The sequence below is a fragment of the Physeter macrocephalus genome, chromosome 14 (genome assembly GCF_002837175.3).
Source record: "Physeter macrocephalus isolate SW-GA chromosome 14, ASM283717v5, whole genome shotgun sequence".
In the NCBI taxonomy this organism is placed as follows: domain Eukaryota; kingdom Metazoa; phylum Chordata; class Mammalia; order Artiodactyla; family Physeteridae; genus Physeter; species Physeter macrocephalus.
This window is the reverse complement of record NC_041227.1, coordinates 20,882,584-20,887,597: the sequence shown is the minus strand read 5'-3', so window position 1 is coordinate 20,887,597 and position 5,014 is coordinate 20,882,584. Positions and strand designations below refer to the sequence as shown.

The 5,014-nt window shown below is 43.5% G+C and overlaps 1 protein-coding gene and 1 long non-coding RNA gene across 10 annotated transcripts in view; one reads left to right on the top strand and one right to left on the bottom strand.

Moving 5' to 3' along the window:
- LOC102984735 (uncharacterized) overlaps nucleotides 1-4,141 on the bottom strand; it is a 12,053-nt gene extending 7,912 nt beyond the window's left edge. Inside the window, exons 1-2 of one of the 4 annotated variants that reach the window (XR_003682864.2) lie at nucleotides 4,026-4,141; nucleotides 1,181-1,330 (exon numbers count right to left, since the gene is read on the bottom strand). This is a non-coding gene — a long non-coding RNA (uncharacterized lncRNA). Of the gene's footprint in view, nucleotides 1-1,180; nucleotides 1,331-3,827 lie in introns of all 4 variants that reach the window. The other 3 variants (XR_447521.4, XR_008619150.1, XR_447520.4) reach the window with 3 other exon arrangements.
- The window catches only part of MANBAL (mannosidase beta like), a 46,925-nt gene continuing 45,999 nt past the window's right edge, over nucleotides 4,089-5,014 (top strand). For 3 of the 6 annotated variants that reach the window (XM_055090048.1, XM_055090047.1, XM_007104139.3), the window contains exon 1: nucleotides 4,089-4,136. The gene's annotated coding sequence lies outside the window, so the exon portion shown is untranslated. Of the gene's footprint in view, nucleotides 4,201-5,014 lie in introns of all 6 variants that reach the window. The other 3 variants (XM_007104140.4, XM_007104137.3, XM_007104138.3) reach the window with 3 other exon arrangements.

The window sequence follows — 5,014 nt, the reverse complement described above, 5'->3', positions numbered from 1 at the left end:
CAGCCGCTCCGCGGCATATGGGATCTTCCCGGACCGGGGCACGAACCCCTGTCCCCTGCATCGGCAGGCGGATTCTCAACCACTGCGCCACCAGGGAAGCCCTCTTTCTTCCTTTCTTTCGTTCTTACTTTCTTTCTCTCTCCCTCCCTCCCTTCTTTCCTTGCTTCCTTTCTTTCTCTCTCTCTTCATTTCTTTTTTTTCTTTCCTTCCTTCCTTCCTTCCTTCCTTCCTTCCTTCCTCCCTCCCTTCCTTCCTCTCTCTCTCTCTTTCCTCCCTCCCTCCCTCCTTCCTTTCTTTTTTTTTGACTGTGGCGAGCACAGCTTGTGGGATCTCAGTTCCCGAACCAGGGATGGAACCTGGGCCCGGGCCTACAGCAGTGAAAGCACCGAGTCCTAACCACTGGACAGCCAGGGAAGTTCCCTAAATATCTGTACCTCTCAGGCCTCAGCTTCTCCCCACTGTCTTATGCGCCAAGCCTTTCCACCTCCCACCATGCTTATTCCTTTTGTGCCTGGCAAATTCCTATTCATTCTTTGTTTCTAAGCTTAAATGTTACCTCCACAGAGAGGCCTTCCCTGATCACCCTTTCTTGATTGTATCTCCCATGTTATTTATTCTCTCATGGTTTCCTCTTATTTCCTCCCTACACACCTCATGGTTCATAAATATACATTTCTTTGTGATTGATTAATGAGGGTGTCAGATAACCCCTGGTCTGTAAACACAGTGAGGGTAGGGACCCACTTACTCACTATTGCCTTCCTGATTCCATAGTGTATGATCCAGAATAGAAACTCCATAAATATTTGTTGAATGAATGAATAAGTAATACATCTTTGGATCCTCCATATCATCTCACATAGTATGGGATTAGTGGATGTTGAGTGAATTATAATTATTTCTGTCTGTGTCGTCCAGGAGACAGTGAGCTCCTTGAGGCTAAGATTAGGTCTCATTCTTTTTTGAATCTTTAGCATCCAACCCCTCCTCCTTGATCTTCTCTGTACTAGTTATCTATGCTGAAAAAAAATTACCTTGAAACTTAGGAGCTTAAAGTAGTAATATTTATTATTTCACAACTTCTATGGGTCAGGAATTCATGAGTGATTTTTGTTGACTGTTTCTGGCTCAAGGTCTCTCATGAGATTATATTCAAGATTTTGGCCAGGGCTGCAGTTACCTGAAGGTTTGACTGAGGCTGGAGGATCTACTCCCAAGGTGGCTCACACACATGGCTGGCAAGTTGGAGGTGGTTGTTGGCAAGAGGCTTGGTTATTATTCATGCAAGCCTCTCCCCAGGGCTGCTTGAGTGTCCTCACAACATGGATCCCTGATGAATGATCAAGAGAGAGCAATGAGGAAGAACAATGTCTTTTATGTCTTCACCTTGGAACTCATACTCCATGATTTCCACAATATCCTATTGACTATATCTGTCAGCCCTATTCAATGTGGGAAGGGGCTATACAAAGGCATGGATACCAGGAGTCAAGAATCACTCAGGTTCATAGTGGAGGCTGATTACCAAGTCCTACTAGATCTCCTTTCTCCCCATTACTTGCCCCACCAATACTCAGTCAGGAACTCTGTGCTGCCATCCAAACACTTATCACATTATATGATAATATGTTCAAACTTAAGCTCCACAAAGGCAGAGACTCCACCTGTCTGGTTCAACAACCAGCATAAGCCATAGAGTAGGTACTCGGTGAATGTTTTGAATGAATTTTAATAATTTGCTTCTGTCTGAATTACAAAACTGTGCTTGTTTGTCTCCTCTCTGCATTTCACTGTAGGCTCTTAGCTCAGGGCCTGGGATAGAACTAAGTCTTCTATACAATGTAAATCAAAACTACAATGAGGCATCACCTCACACTGGTCAGAATGGCCATCATCAAAAAGTCTACAAATAATAAATGCTGGAGAGGGTGTGGAGAAAAAGGAACCCTCCTGCACTGTTGGTGGGAATGTAAATTGATACAGCCACTATGGAGAACAGTATGGAGGTTCCTTAAAAAACCACAGTTACCATATGATCCAACAATCTCACTCCTGGGCATATGTCCAGAAAAGATGAAAACTCTAATTCAAAAAGACACATGCACCCCAATGTTCACAACAGCACTGTTTACAATAACCAAGACATGAAAGCAGGCTAAATGTCCACTGACAGATGAATGGATAAAGAAGATATGGTACATATATACCATCTACCCTGCCATAAAAAAGAACAAAATAATGCCATTTGCAGCAACATGGATGGACCTACAGATTATCATACTAAGTGAAGTAAGTCAGAGAACGACAAATATCATATGATATCACCTCTTTGTTGAATTTAAAAAAGTGATACAAATGAACTTACTTACAAAACAGAAATAGACTCACAGATATAGAAAACAAACTTATGGTTACCAAAGGGGAAGGGGGAAAGAGATAAATTAGGAATTTGGGATTAACTGATACACACTACTATATATAAAATAAATAAACAACAAGGACCTACTGTATAGCATAGGGAACTATATTCAATATCTTATAACAACCTATAATGGAAAAGAATCTGAAAAAGAATATATATCATACTCCATGATTTCCACAATATCCTATTGACTATATCTGTCAGCCCTATTCAATGTGGGAAGGGGCTATACAAAGGCATGGATACCAGGAGTCAAGAATCACTCAGGTTCATAGTGGAGGCTGATTACCAAGTCCTACTAGATCTCCTTTCTCCCCATTACTTGCCCCACCAATACTCAGTCAGGAACTCTGTGCTGCCATCCAAACACTTATCACATTATATGATAATATGTTCAAACTTAAGCTCCACAAAGGCAGAGACTCCACCTGTCTGGTTCAACAACCAGCATAAGCCATAGAGTAGGTACTCGGTGAATGTTTTGAATGAATTTTAATAATTTGCTTCTGTCTGAATTACAAAACTGTGCTTGTTTGTCTCCTCTCTGCATTTCATTGTAGGCTCTTAGCTCAGGGCCTGGGATAGAACTAAGTCTTCTATACAATGTAAATCAAAACTACAATGAGGCATCACCTCACACTGGTCAGAATGGCCATCATCAAAAAGTCTACAAATAATAAATGCTGGAGAGGGTGTGGAGAAAAAGGAACCCTCCTGCACTGTTGGTGGGAATGTAAATTGATACAGCCACTATGGAGAACAGTATGGAGGTTCCTTAAAAAACCACAGTTACCATATGATCCAACAATCTCACTCCTGGGCATATGTCCAGAAAAGATGAAAACTCTAATTCAAAAAGACACATGCACCCCAATGTTCACAACAGCACTGTTTACAATAACCAAGACATGAAAGCAGGCTAAATGTCCACTGACAGATGAATGGATAAAGAAGATATGGTACATATATACCATCTACCCTGCCATAAAAAAGAACAAAATAATGCCATTTGCAGCAACATGGATGGACCTACAGATTATCATACTAAGTGAAGTAAGTCAGAGAACGACAAATATCATATGATATCACCTCTTTGTTGAATTTAAAAAAGTGATACAAATGAACTTACTTACAAAACAGAAATAGACTCACAGATATAGAAAACAAACTTATGGTTACCAAAGGGGAAGGGGGAAAGAGATAAATTAGGAATTTGGGATTAACTGATACACACTACTATATATAAAATAAATAAACAACAAGGACCTACTGTATAGCATAGGGAACTATATTCAATATCTTATAACAACCTATAATGGAAAAGAATCTGAAAAAGAATATATATATATATACATATATATGTATATGTATATAACAGAATCTCTGCCGTACACCTGAAACTTACACATTGTAGATCTACTTCAAAAAAAAAAAAAAAAGGCTTCTATAAATGTGTATAAACATTTGCTGAAATGGGCTGTGATAAAGGGGCTTGAAGAATCGACGGTGTCTGGATCTCACTTCCGTAGTCCTCTCCGTCCAGCTCAAACCCACTGGGTTGGGACAAAGGTCTGACAAAGCCCAGCGGCCGGGATCCACCAACCGTAGAAACGAAGGCGGTCGGAGCTGAGCCCGCTGGTTGCTCAGGAGCGTCACTTCCGGGACCGGGGTCGCAAGGAACCACTTCCGGGGGCGCGGTGCGGCGGCGCTGGAGGTGAGTGCGGTGACGCCGTGGCCGGTCCCGGGCTTCGGGGCGGGGTAGAGTCGCAGATGCTGAGGTACGGAGAGGGGCTTAAGCTCGGGCGCCGCGGGCGGCGCTGTTCTGCCGGCCCGGGGGCCACTCCGTGCGCGGCGAAAATAACTTCCTGGGTCGCTCTTTCGGAAGTTACTTGGGAGGGGAGTTGGAGTCCCAGGGGGGCGGAGAGCTTGTCTTGCTGTCCCTCAGCGCTTTACTTCTGAGCAGGACCAGAACCCGGTGCTCCTCACAGTTGTGACCTGGCCTTTCTTCCCACTGACGGAGCTTTAGGAGGAGCCAGAGCCCTGGAGTCAGTCTGACTGGGGTTTGACCCCTGAGTGTCCCCTATTGCTATGTAACCTTGGGCGAGCTCTGGTTGCCTCTCTGGTTCTCAGTTTCCTCCTCTGTAAAATGGGCGCATAGGTAGGGTTAATCTGAGGATTAAATGAGTTGGTGAATGCAAGGCGCTTAGTAAATGCACAGTGCGTGTTCGCTGATTTATTTCTTTTTAAGGGAAGTGGGAAATGAGTATGTGAAATTTCACTTTTTAAGTGGTGGCAACAAATTCGGATTTAATAATTACATTTTGTAGGACATCTGCCCACCAGCTTCAGCCTACTGGCTGCCAGTTTTGACTGCTTTAGGAGATGGCTTGCCTTTCCATAGGACAAAATTCTAACCCAGTTTTGAGCAGTTTGGGGGAATTTGTTTTTTTTTTTTGTTTTTTTTTGTTTTTTTTTTTTGCGGTACGCGGGCCTCTCACTGTCGTGGCCTCTCCTGTTGCGGAGCACACGCTCCGGACGCGCAGGCTCAGCGGCCATGGCTCACGGGCCCAGCCGCTCCACGGCATGTGGGAT